The sequence below is a fragment of the Podarcis raffonei genome, chromosome 1 (genome assembly GCF_027172205.1).
Source record: "Podarcis raffonei isolate rPodRaf1 chromosome 1, rPodRaf1.pri, whole genome shotgun sequence".
Lineage (NCBI taxonomy): Eukaryota > Metazoa > Chordata > Lepidosauria > Squamata > Lacertidae > Podarcis > Podarcis raffonei.
Genome location: NC_070602.1, coordinates 113,437,377 through 113,451,645, shown reverse-complemented (window position 1 = coordinate 113,451,645; position 14,269 = coordinate 113,437,377). Strand labels below are relative to the sequence as shown.

Genomic DNA, 14,269 nt, shown 5'->3' with positions numbered 1-14,269 from the left:
ATGTGGAAATGTGGAGAACTGGACTTAAAGATGGGGTGGGGGTGAAGAGAAATCAAATATAATACATATAAAAGTATTAAAAGTAGCAGAAGAGAAATGGGACATATAACGAGCGGATGGGGATTTAAAAGATTTTTGACACTCCTACTGACCTTACACAGTTCATTAATCTACTCACAGACTGATTTAAACAACAGACCACTAACCCTATTTATTCTCATGTCACCACTAATCTCTTTTTTCCTAGTCGATTATAGTCTCTTCTTGTGCCATCAACATCTACAGAATCCACCACTGCCCTCCTTGAACTAAATACTTGCATATTTACTCAGTTCCTTCCCTCCTAGGTACATGCCTTGCACTCTCTTCCCACCTCTAATTCCTGTCTCAGTGCCTTGTCTCCAGTCCAGTTCTGTTATGAACACATGGCATAGTACCAGAGCTACCCCCCTTTCAGGGCCTCCAGAAGATAATTCTCTGAGTGAGGGGCGGATGCATTTTGACACATGGGTGAAAGCTGAGATCATCTGAGACATCTATTGGACAATACCGATAATCTCAGCTTTCATTTGAGGCAACATAGCCAGTTTGGTAACTAAAAACAAATTATCCAAGGACTTGTTCACATTGCTGGCTTGCTGTTTTAAGAAATATTTTTTTGGGGGGGGGCATATCCCTCCTTTCAGCTGTGCATTAATACACCAGAAATTCAAGAAAACTGTATTCTATTCATTCACTCACTCACTCACCCAGCCCAAACAAGTTTCCACATAATGCAGAAAGTAGTAATACTCCTGGTTTCAGACAAGCACTGTGAAAGTACGCCTTCTGTAATTTTAAATAGTTAACAGATTTGTGTATTTTATATTGAGTCTGCTCACTGGATCAACGAATTAACTGAAAGGTTGAGTGATACATTATTATATGTGGACATACAATCCTCTCCTGAAATAAACTGAAGCACTGAGAAAGAAAAAGCACTGCCCACTTCTTGCAAAAGAACTATACTTCAGCACACATTATCCTCCATGATCTGTAGCTTTAGGCCCTCCTAAAGAATATTTAATAATACAGGGTGGAATTCAACATAGCGCTAAATGGGGTGTGCATGTAAGGTTTGCTCATGCAGTCAGACTCCTGGTCCCTTCCCCCCAACCCTCCGGACCAGATTTAGGGGTGACAGTGGGAGGGCACAGAAAGAGGAGAGAAGGTGAAGTCTCATTGCAAAAGCAGATCTTGCTCCAGGCACACAGCAACTTAGTTGAATCCTGCCTGATGGTTTCCATATTTGTTTCAGTAAAGACTGCAAGTTTCCTGCCAGTTTTGATTTCCCTTCGTCTATCGCCATGTAATACGGCTTAGGAGAAAAGATGTAACTCCTGCATAGAAACCAAGAACAACAGAATGATATGACTGATGAGAACTGATTATTATAAGACATACCCAGGCATTTCAGCATTGAGTTTTTCTTTTCATTCATTTTTCTTTTGCTATTTGTATTAATTTTGTTGTTGCATATTCCTTGCAAACATATGCATTTTTATTTTACATAGAAAATTGTATGCTTTAGCTGTGTCATCATCACAGCAGACCAAATAGCTTCAATGAATTGTCACTTTAATAGCATAATGCAGAAGAGGACTTTATCATCTTAATGATAAATTATTAGCAATGCTTAACACCTAAAGAAGTTTCCTTGGTAGACAATTGTTATAAAGCTAGCAGCAATGCTAATTGGTGGAACTGAAGTGCTCAGATTGGTTTCCAAGCGCTGTGTATCTACAAACCTCAGCAGCTCAAGTTCTCTAATGCATTTTTAACATGTCAATTAATATGTTGTTTATAGAAGACACTGTCAGTTTTTCAGCTGATGCATAAGAAAAATCACAACTCTGTGCAGAATGTATAACAACTCTTTTAAGTGTGCATGCCAAAAGTTCAATAAATTGTAACTTCTTCTGAGATTAAACAACAATCGTGTCAGGAATTCAGATGAAAAAAGTTCATGGCACAGGAAAGAAGCCAATAAAAAAATGAAAGTTAGTGCATTTGATTAATTGGATTCAGGATTATTATGTTTAGCTTAATAAAGCACATTCTGTGGTATGCAGAAGCACAAGCAGTTCTCTGTAAAATTATTAGGTAGTTACTACATGACATTTTTATAATATTAAACCCTAATCATAATTACCCAAGCATCCATGAACACACATGTCTTAAAATATTATGGGAGAAAGTACTCAATGGTCAGGCATTAAGATACCACGAGTTTTGTTCTCTCCTTTTTTCAATCATGGATAGATACATCAAAGGTTATAGAAAGGCCTTATGACTCCATTACTCTTCCATCCCTTAGATACTGTGAAATTAGAATTTATACACTTTCCTATTTTTAAAGGAAACTGTCATTTGCTACTGCCAGGTAGATATACTTAGGTACACAGCTCAGTTCAAATGCAATTTTAGCATGCCTAGCCAAACAAAATTAAGCATCAAGGCAACTGATGTCAGAGTCTTTAGCCTGCTGTGACAAGCTTGTAAGGAATACTTTGAGGACAGAAGTTTCACATCTCTGTATTGACTCTGATGCCTCTGTTGTGGCAGTTCTAGATAAACCGTGCAACACGGCATCTAGTCTGGTGTTAGGGGATCAGTTTCAGCTCTTGAAGCCTGAGGATATGCTCCTAACTGTTCAGCCGATTACATGCCCTCTCAACTCATACCAATCGTGGCTGATTTGAGTAAGTTTTTTTGGGGGGGGGGGGCTAACCAGAGCATGGATCCAGATCACGGTAAAAATGCATCCTTTCATGAAGGAGAATAATAATAATAATTTTTATTTATACCCCGCCCTTCCCAGCCAAGGCCAGGCTCAGGGCGGCTAACAAGCAAAAATAAAAACTTGAATGAATAAAACTTAAAAACAAGATTAAAATACAACATATTGAAACATTAAAATATTAAAATGCAGCCTCATCACAGGAGGAGAAAAGAAAAAGAAAGAGGGGGAGGGAATCAAATTGGCTCCAAGCCAAAGGCCAGGCAGAACAACTCTGTCTTACAGGCCCTGAAGAAATCAGATCCTGCAGGGCCCTGGTCTCATGAGGCAGAGAGTTCCACCAGGCCGGAGCCAGTGCTGAAAAGGCCCTGGCTCTGGTTGAAGCCAATCTAACTTCCTTAGGGCCCGGGACCACTAAGGTGTTGCTATTTATGGACCTTAAGGTCCTCCGTGGGGCATACCGGGAGAGGCGGTCCCGTAGGTACGAGGGTCCTAGGCCGAGAAGCGACAGCAGCTCTGCTCTGGACCTGGAGGTCTGTGCTAGTAACTACTGCCTGGTCACAAATATCCCCTTTGTGGAGGGAAGGCGCTTGAGATGCCCATCCAAAAGCACTATTGGAGGAAATGTATTATCTGAACCCATTCCAGTCTGGGTTGAGGCCTGGTCTGAGGTGGTCCTGACTGTGCTGCTGGTTGGCTTTTATCAAGAGTGGAAGAGTGTAACCCCGCTGCTTATTCTGTATTTATCTCTGGATTTTGATACCATCAATTCATGGTATCTTAGCAGAGTGGCTTTGTGGGTTGGGAGTGCGAAGGGGGCACTGGAAGACGGTACCTCAGTCCCCATGCAATTATGCTGGAGGTGCTGCAGGATTCCATCTTCTTGTCCCAATGCTGTTTAACACGTGTCCAACAACTTGAATAAGATACTGGGGTTGGTGGGAGGTAAGCCCTGCCTATCAATCACAAGACGTGGCACATGCACACCATTTGAATGGCAATGGTCATCAACTGGGGGGGGGCTGGCACCCTCAAATATTTTATCGGAGGGGCTGAAGGGACCTCGGTCCCTAGGAGTTGGCTCCTATGCTTCCATATAAAGCCATTGGGAATGGTCACTTGACGATTTGGAGCAAGATGTCCCTCAGTTCTATTCCTCTGTTACATCTGTATTAGATGTGGTTGTATAGATCCTGCACCAATGTTGGATGCAGCTGTGAGCTGGATGAGGGCCCACAAGCTGAAGGTGAATCCTGGCAAAACGGAAACCTTGTTGGTTGGTTGTACCCATGTCTGAAAACTGTTACATGTTCTGAACCTGGTTGCAGTCCTTCGAAGGAGCAGGTCATAGTCTGGGGGTGCTTCTGGGTTCATCACTGTTGCTGTGGATCATGGTGGCTAGGAGCACCTTTTGCCAGCTTCAGCTGACAGGAACAATGGGCATCACCGCAGTGGTTCATGTTTTGGTAGCTTCAAAACTGGATTAGTGTAACTCCTTTAATGTGGGGCTGTTCTTAAAGTTGGTTCAGAAGCTGATGAGCCTATCATGATTGTGTCACACCAATTTTGAAAGAATTGCACTAGCTACCACTTTGCTGCCAAGCTAGATTTAAGGTTCTTCTGCTGATTTATAAAGCCATAAACAACACTTTCTCCCATACAAGCCTACCAGGATGCTAAGAACTAAATCTTCTCTTCAGTGCACATCACTAAAAAGTGCTTAACTATGGAGAACTTCTGAAACAATAATGGGATATTAGCTCCACCCAAGGCATGAACTATGGCAAGTTCTTAAAGAAATGGGAGTGCCTGATCACCTCATCTGTCTCCTGAGAAATCTCTATGTGGGACAAGAAGCTACAGTTAGAACTGGATATGGAACAACTGATTGGTTCAAAATTGGGAAAGGAGTACGACAAGGCTGTATTTTATCTCCCTGCTTATTTAATTTATATGCAGAATACATCATGCGAAAGGCTGGGCTGGATGAATCCCAAGCTGGAATTAAGATTGCCGGAAGAAATATCAACAACCTCAGATATGCAGATGACACAACCTTGATGGCAGAAAGTGAGGAGGAATTAAAGAACCTTTTAATGAGGGTGAAAGAGGAGAGCGCAAAATATGGTCTGAAGCTCAACATCAAAAAAACAAAGATCATGGCCACTGGTCCCATCACCTCCTGGCAAATAGAAGGGGAAGAAATGGAGGCAGTGAGAGATTTTACTTTCTTGGGCTCCATGATCACTGCAGATGGTGACAGCAGCCACGAAATTAAAAGACGCCTGCTTCTTGGGAGAAGGGCAATGACAGGCCTAGACAGCATCTTGAGAAGTAGAGACGTCACCTTGCCAACAAAGGTCCGTATAGTTAAAGCCATGGTTTTCCCAGTAGTGATGTATGGAAGTGAGAGCTGGACCATAAAGAAGGCTGATCGCCGAAGAATTGATGCTTTTGAATTATGGTGCTGGAGAAGACTCTTGAGAGTCCCATGGACTGCAAGAAGATGAAACGCATCCATTCTTAAGGAAATCAGCCCTGAGTGCTCACTGGAAGGACAGATCGTGAAGCTGAGGCTCCAGTACTTTGGCCACCTCATGAGAAGAGAAGACTCCCTGGAGAAGACACTGATGCTGGGAAAGATGGAGGGCACAAGGAGAAGGGGGCGACAGAGGACGAGATGGTTGGATAATGTTTTCGAGGTTACCAGCATGAGTTTGACCAAACTGCGGGAGGTAGTGGAGGACAGAGGTGCCTGGCGTGCTCTGGCCCATGGGGTCACGAAGAGTCGGACACGACTAAACGACTAAACAACAACAACAACAACAAGGCATGAATGAGAACAGCAACAACCAGGAAAAGATAGACATAATATTTTACAAGGACAGAAAGAAACATCACAGACAGAATACGGTAATTGCCGCACACAGGAAGAGCAAGGATATAGTTTGAATGCTTCACCTGTAGCTTTATAAATCATTTAATGTGTCAATATGACTGGAAGTCGTTAATATTGCAGTTGTTGTATAAGGGATTGCTATTTTGACTGGAGTGTAATTGAAATTAATAAGATTTTGGAACACAGAAATAAAGCAAATCATCAAACCATCAATTCTAGCATGTGGGGGGCCACCTAAATTACATAATTTGGCATTTGAATGATTGGTATTGGTAACGGTATTATAATTTGGCATTGTTATAAATAATGTGGCTATTATTGGATTATTGTAATTGAAAACTAATAAAATTTATTATCAAAAAAGTGCTTAACTGACTGGATTGTGTATTAAAAATGGGGGAGAAAACCACATATGGCAATTTATGGTCAGTTACACATCAGCTTTGGCTCAAAAAAACAACCAAGCTAGAAATAAATTATAAATTTATGTCAAGCAAATGATATATTTGCCTGGCATCACATACAACTGTGAAGTTATTGTAATTCTTTCAACCTTCCACACACATTCTAGCACTGTAATGAGAACACCAACCCAGTAAACCCAAATGGAATAAGATAGTGATTCCATAAAGGAAGCCCTCTTACAAAACCAAAAAGATTTGAGGATGGCAGTCCTCTGGCTAGTTAATTATCAAAAGAGTCTTTTACTCCATCACCCACAGGACCAAATAAACTTCACTGTAAAATCAATTTTTACACAGAGCATATAATCTGGTGCATAGTCTTCAGCAAGGTACTTCACGTGGGCTGTGTACACACTCTAACTTTAAAGCACATTCCAAACACATTCTTTCCCCCAAAAAGAATTCTGGGCACTACCCCTCAGAGTTACAATTCACAGGAACCCTTAACAAACTGCAGTGCCCAGAATACTTTGAGGGGAAGAATGTGGCTCAAATGTGCTTCATAGGTTTGGTGTGTACACTTGTAATCAGGTACTTTGTAACAGACAGTAGCGATGGGTGATTATAATAATAATAATATTATAATAATATTTGTACCCTGTCCATCTGGCTGGGTTTCCCCAGCCTCTCTGGGCAGCTTCCAACAAGAGATTAAAAACATATTAAAATTATACAGTGATACCTCAGGTTACATATGCTTCAGGTTACAGATTCTGTTAACCCAGAAATAGTGCTTCAGGTTAAGAACTTTGCTTCAGGATAAGAACAGAAATCATGCTCCGGCGGCGCGGCGGCAGCAGGAGGCCCCATTAGCTAATGTGGTGCTTCAGGTTAAGAACAGTTTCAGGTTAAGAACAGACCTCTGGAACGAATTAAGTACTTAACCTGAGGTACCACTGTATATCTTTCCCACAGGAACTGACCTGATACTTTTCTTAGTACAGTGGTACCTCGGTTTACGAACTTAATCTGTTCCGGAAGTCTGTTCTGAAACCAAATCCGTTCTTAAACTGAGGCGTGCTTCCCCTAATGAGGCCTCCTGCCGCCGGTGCCCTTCCACCGTTCGGCTTCCGTTCATAGACTGAGGTAAAGTTTGCAAACCGGAACACTACTTCTGGTTTTGTGGAGTTTGTAAACCTAATAGTTCATAAACAGGACTGTTCGTAAACCGAGGTACCACTATATTAATGCAAAACTGTACTAATGCAAAACCTGGAGACCAGCTGAAGATTTTGAGAGAGAGAGCATCAATATGCTGATGACCCTCAGATCTATACCACACCCACAACACTTTGGGAGCAGCAGTGCCAATCTGGAATCAACGTCTGATTGCAATACTTAAATAGATGAAGACAGCAAATAAAAGCTTTTGTGCATCGTACATGTAACTATGGCATGTCACAGAACTGTAGGAACTTTTCAGTGTTTAAAGTTGAATGCACACTATGAGTGATCCATAAGCTGTGAAGAGGAGTCATAGCCTTGGATAACAGCATTTTTTCTTCTTCTACTCCCTCCTGCTGAATAAGCAAGCAGAACCCTACACCCAAGCTACATGAAGGATCATCTGCTCCCTCATGTACCTATCCAGACTGGAGATGTGATGGTCGGGGGAAGACGAGGAAGATACCTGGAAAACTGTGGGGGTGGGTACATCACCCCATTTATCTGTTTTTCTCCTGGGCATCTCTAATCCTCTGAGACTCTGAGATCACTGCTGGGCATGCACGTCAGGTGAGGTGGATCCTGGGGAAAGGGTTTTCATATGCGTAATGATACCCCATGTATCTTCTTCTTTGGCAATCACTCGTAGCCGAGTAAGATTTTCTTCCAAAACAGGGTTTTAACAGTGGGTCCGTAAGTGACTGTGGAGGCCAATTCTGGATCCACATGTCCTTCCACAGTGGGTTTCTAAGCAGGAATTGATCATGGTAAGGGTTTGCCAAGTGTGCCTTCCTCTTAGCGTGTTTCTCCCTTTCATCCTGAGTTCGAGTGTCTTCAAAGCCCATGACACCTTTGGTAAAGGCTGTTCTCCAATTGGAGCACTCGCCATCCAGTGTTTTCCATTTGTCAGTGTTTATACTACATTTTTTTTAGAATTCCCTTGAGAGTCTTTAAACCTCCTTTGCTGACCACCAACATTACGCTTTCCGTTTTTAAGTTTGGAATAGAGTAGTTGCTTTGGAAGACAATAATCAGGCATCCGCACAAGTATAGCGTGTCCTCCGAAAGTGGCTCTTTATACTCTTCTCAGTACCAGGTGAAAACCCCCACCCCTCTCCCCACAAAAAACCCAGGCTTTTTGGACCTTAACCAACTGAATACAGACCTCCATGTACTTTATTATGCCAACTTACTTGCTGTTACTGAAATTTTATGTTGCTTTTTATTGCTTTATTGGTTGGTATTATACCTTAATGTTTTATCGTTGTAAGCCTTCCAGAGAACACTGTTACTGAGCGGCACAAAAAAAGGTTGTAAATAAATAAATTCGTTTAGTTATGAGCAAGTATAAACCTGCCCCTCCTTTAGCTATTGTCAAACTGCTCTTACCATCTCCAACATTATGTTTTCACTGGACATCCAGTACAAGAGAGATGAAAGCTTTTTTATTATCTAATTGTCTGCATCTGCTGAGACAGGCGCTAGGGTTTCTGGGAGTTATAAGGGCTTTGCAGTTGCCACCAACGTTTTTGTAGCCTCAACTATTTACTGCAGTGAGCTGCTCCATTTGGGTTGCCACTGAAAAGAACCCAGCAAAGTCACTTAGAGAATGCAAAACACAATTCACTTCAATGTGCATCTATTCAAATTACCATTTTATTTTATTTTTGCAAAATAAAGCTCTTTATAGCCTCCACCCACCCACTCTTCAGGAAAACTTTCAATTCTCAATAGTTTAGTTTATATAATATTCTGGATCTGTGTCTTTTTAATGAATGTTTGATGTCTTCTTGCATATTGTTAGCCACCTTCAATCATAAGAAAAAAGGGGATTCAGCACAATCCTCACTATGCTTCTCAGTGTATGTCAACCACAATACATCATTATTTGATTTTACTATTAAAATCTCAATAGCAAATTATTGCATTCCTTAGAATGCTTAAGAAAACTATAGGAGATGCAGCTTTATCAAGGGTAGACCTGTTCACTTAAAACAGAAGAAAGCTCACTAGTCGAGTTAAATGCATCCTGCCTGCAAGGTGCCACACAAGTACAAGGGAACTTAAGCATGAAAATGATGCTGAGACTGTGACACCTTTCTTTTCTTCTGAATAAATAACGCTGGCCTGATCTTTGCAACTTAACTAGAGTATGTTAGGGATAACCTTCTACTGAACTTCCGTACCCAATTACATGCTGGCACCAGCTAATTTCTCAAAGATGAAGAGCCTCACCTGCTTTGTAAAGTAGACTCAGATAAAACTGATGCTAGGCAAAACTGCATTACGGAATCAGACCTTACAGTCTTTAAAATGGCACAATTCCTGGTCAATTTGCTGATGCTTAAGACATCTACCACAGCATCTCTCAGGCCGTTTTCATTATTTGCATTCATTAGTCATGGGAAATGGAAAAGAAGGGTGGGAAATAAATGTACGTAAAACTGTTAAAATTAGAGGGGGGGGAGAGAGAGAGTTTGGAACTAAAAGGACATAAAGTGCCTATGAGTCAATATATTCCTTTATTCTCAGGGAGAAAGGGTGCAAACAGCAAATGAGATTTTTATATTCAAGAAGTGAACATTTATTTTCAGAAAATATCCTGCTTGTTATGGTACTTTTAATTATATGCAAGTGAGGAAGCAAAACAAAATGCTGCTCGAGGAAGAAAAACCTTTGGAGCTATTAGCTGGCCTGATCTGCAGCTTCAAAGCCACCCCTTCTCAGGCAGGGTGGTTGCCCATAGTAGGAAAGTCACACCACTTGAGGAGAGGTTATTGTTCCTGTGTCCCTTCCTTCCTTCTTTCCCTTTGCTTTCTTCCATGCAACTGCACACATGGGCTCTCTCTCTCTCTTTTCCCCTGTGTTGGGGTTTTTGCCCTGCAATTTTAATTTTAAATGTTTATGTAATTGTGTGCATGTCAGGGCTCTCATGAACCTGATGATACCTCTCTCTTGTGCTTAGATGGATCTGTTTGGTTGACATCAATCAGCTTTGGCCCTCCAGATGTTGCTGAACTACAGGTCTGAATCAGTCCCAGCAAGCATGGCTAATGGCCAGGGATGAGGAGAGTTGGATAGAAGGTAGAATAATAGAATTGGAAGGGACCACAAGGATCATCTAGTCCAACCCCCTGAAAATGCAGGAATCTCACCCAACGTGGGGCTCAAACCCATGACGCTGAGATTAAGAGTCTCATGCTCCAACAACTGAGCTATCCTCTGGTGTTGTTGTTCAGCAATTGGTGGAGGACCAAAGTTTCCCCACACCTGGTCTAATTAATGAACAGCACTCACTCCTGAGAAATAGATGGGAATGATAGCTAAACTACCTATCTCTGATAAGAGAATGCACAGGAGAGGATAGCAGATTGTTACCAACTGCAGGTCAACACCACCCTAATATCTGAAATATTTTAAACATTTGAAATATGTATTCCCTACCCACACTAAAGGCAAGACACTTTTATGTTTAATAACTCAACAAGGTACATGGTCTAGTCAGACAACCCACTTGACCTCCATAGTTACTATCATGTCAGTACACTTTTTCAACTCAATTTTCCCATTTCTTCATTCTAACAATATAGCTATCTGGAAAATGTAAATATCAACATTGTCTGACCTTGCGCCATAGGCATGGAATGCTTGCTATCAGCATAATTGTGTGAATTCATACATTTTACCTTTTTAAATTTGGAGAGTCCTACTAAACAGCTGTGTAAAGTCCTCGTATATTTCTAACAAAGTTATTTCCTCGCACCCTTTGAAACAGGAATTTGCATTTTATGAGAACAAAAATCACTGTAATCTATCCTGGACTTTGATGGTACAGCTATTGCTAAGCAAACAACCTTTCCACAATTGCATGATTACACCGGCCAAAGACTAGGAGATGGGCAGTATGTTAGAGACCCTCTCCTCATTAATTTACAGCTCTGAAGGAGTTCTATTAACTAAAAGGGAGAAGCTCGTGTACTCTTTCTTTGAGCAATTAACTAAAGTGGAGTCCGGAAGACCATGTGTTGCAATTGCTTACTAGCCAGATGTTTCCTAAGCAGGGATCCAGGGACAGCATGCTGTACTACCTTTTATCCAATTATTTGAGCTTCTCCACCAGAGCATTCCCTTCTAGTCCCGGAGCCCTCACACTGGGAGTGCTGCGTTTCCCAATGATATCTCACCTCCAAATCAACACGCACCTGATATGCAAACACCTTATGCTAAACATTACATTTTATTAACCAAGTCAGTGTAAATGTATTCTTAGATAAATCAGTAATGATGTTTGCCATGAGTGCATGTATCTTACAATCCTGATAACAGCAGCTCACTATTTTATTCTTCGTTTTTTATTTATAAGCCATGAGACATCAAAGAGAAAGTTAAAATAAAAATGCATCAGTTTCAGCAAGAGATAAACATTTCTAAATTTATCCTGAACTTGTTTTGTCAACAGCTGGCTGCCTTCCCATGTTCCCTCTATTGAATTGATTATAAGGTTACAAATCCTCCATAACCTTCAGACTTTTCTTGACGACACCACTAGGGTGGTTGGTGGGAAATAACTTTTTGTTGTTGCTGCTGGCATCGTTTGCGAATTAGTGCATCTTGGTAGATGAGAAGGCACTATTGCGGAATAATCCTGCACAGAGCTTGCTGCTGCATCAGCTGTTTCTGAAATCTCTTATGCTCATGGGCCTTTTTTTTAAAAAAAAACTTATTGAAAGCATAATAAACAGCAACAAGCTTCCACTTTTTGATTTGTTCCTTTACTGAGAGCCACGTGTTTCTGAGAAATCCTCCTCCAGAGAAAGCACAATTGGTAGCAAGATATCACATTCTTTACCATTATGCCCCTTGAAATCGACAGCTAAATCACAAGGCAGGGCCGGCCCACCCATGAGGCAAGGTGAGACAAATGCCTCAGGCAGCAGGGTCAACCAAGGCAGCAGATCCTGCTGTCAATCTCTCCACCCAACACACACCACCTTGTTCCTGATGTAGATCTTCCCTGACCCCTTATTCACTGGCGGGAAGGGGGTGCCATTTGGGGGTCCGCCTCAGGTGCCAAAATGTCTTGGGCTAGCCCCGGCATCAAGACCCATGGCCTGTGGTCCGGCAACTACGTGCACCTTCCTCTCTGCGAAAGCTTCAAACCTCAAAAACACACACACACATCTCTGCTCTGTAATTAGATCATCAAGGATGATTCCTCAAAGTAGGCTAATTCCTCATTTACGAAGGAAATTCCTCCTTCCAAGAACAACCAGAGCTTTAAAAAAAAAAAAAGCGCTAGGAGTCAAGTGAGGCTAAGAGGACTGCCAAAAGGAACTCTCTCTCCTTCAACATGAAAACCAAAGTCTACAAGAAACCTCTAAGCAAAGATTTTTCTCTCTCTCTTGTAAACACACACACACTTTTCTCCCCATGGATGTGGCCAGGGGGGCAGGGGGCAGCTGCCTCTCCAAAAAAAAAAATCAAGTAAATAAAAATCGTTAACTAAAAGTAGAATTTGTAGAAAGATTTTGACAGGTTTTTTCTGACCACTCGAGGTCAAAAGGAAGTCATTTTAAACAATTGTTGTTGAGACCTTTCCTTCCCAATCGGCTAGGCAGAGCCAGACAGAGGAAGATGACAGGTGGGTGTCCTGCTACCCCCCCCCCACGCCGATATAAATCCCATGCTTCTTCACTTCTCTCCCCCTTAAGTTCTCCTACCTTTCAGCGACACACCCGTGGGCTCTGCAAACCTGACACGGTTTGCAGACACTGACCTATTTAGAGACATGAGAAATGATGAACTCCGCGCCCGCCTGAAACAAGCGAGGAGGAGATAACACCGTGGGGGGGGGGGAGAGGAAAAAGGGAGAGATGCGGGGGACGCGGGAATTTCCCACCCGCCGAGTCCAAGGGAAGAAGAAGCGGCTCTTACGCTTTTGCCCGACGCAGCCAAAACTTTCCGAGGAAAGGCAGCGCGCCCGGCGCTGAGAGGTACGAAGAAGGCGCGCCCAGGCGCCCCCACAACAGCCGCCTGCACTGACCTGCCGCCGCCGGTGCCTCTTTGCCGTCTCTTCCCCTCACACTCCGCCCCGGGATGCTGCTCGCTCGCCGGCTGCCTGGAGGAGCAGCAGCTGGGCGCCCTTCGCGCAGCCTCGCCAGCGGACAAATCACCGCCTGGGTTGGCGCGCGGCTCGGTGGGCTAGCCTCGCTTTCGCGCTGCCGGGACGGACGGGGGGGAGGGCAAGGGGTGGGTTGGGGTTTTTTTTTTGGGGGGGAGGTTCGCCTCCCGCCTGTCCTCGAAGGCAAAGCAAGCAAGCAAGCAAGCAGGCGAAAGAGGCACCATTCCCAGCCGCGGCTCTTCCTCCCCTCAGCGCGTCAAAGTTGAGGCGAGCAGATTCTGCCAGGTGCGCTCCCGCCTGCCCAGCCCCTCTTACCTCGACCAGGCGCTGCTGCTGCCCGTTTCCGCAGCCGGTCCGCATGTGTGAGTGTCAGGGCGCGTGAGCTCTTTGGCGCGTGGAGGGCCGGGGGGGGGGGTGCGCGCGCGCGCGGAGCTGCCCGTCCCAACAGCAAGCCGCCAGCCCCAACCTCGGAAGGGGGGGACGGCGCCGGTTTGGTCCCCGCCAAGCGCATGCGCCCGCCACAGCCTGGGCCCCCGAACGACCCCTAGCCAAGCAGGTGAGGAGAGAAGGCGCGCGCGCGCGCAGGGGGCTGAGGGGGGGGGAGTCAGAATGTAGACGGGAGGCGGGTGGGAAAGGGAAGCCCCACCTTTGCCGCCGTCTTGCGTTCCTGAAGACGCTGAGTGAGTGAGCCCTTCTGCAACTTTTCCTCCTCCTGCACCTGTTCCAAGAGGGCTCCATGGTCAAAAGCTGCGCGGGACTCTTCTCTTCTGGTTCTCAGGGTAATTCCGTCGCTTCGGGCTGCCTTTGAAATATACCCTGCGCCCCTGCCCCATAGGAGCCAA

The 14,269-nt window shown here is 43.8% G+C and overlaps 1 protein-coding gene across 3 annotated transcripts in view; it reads right to left on the bottom strand.

The window, feature by feature from the left end:
• The window catches only part of ZNF385B (zinc finger protein 385B), a 193,859-nt gene extending 180,029 nt beyond the window's left edge, over positions 1 to 13,830 (bottom strand). For 2 of the 3 annotated variants that reach the window (XM_053409711.1, XM_053409731.1), the window contains exon 1: positions 13,743 to 13,829. The gene's annotated coding sequence lies outside the window, so the exon portion shown is untranslated. Of the gene's footprint in view, positions 1 to 13,742 lie in introns of all 3 variants that reach the window. The other variant, XM_053409721.1, reaches the window with a different exon arrangement.
• Positions 13,831 to 14,269: the final 439 nt, after the last annotated feature.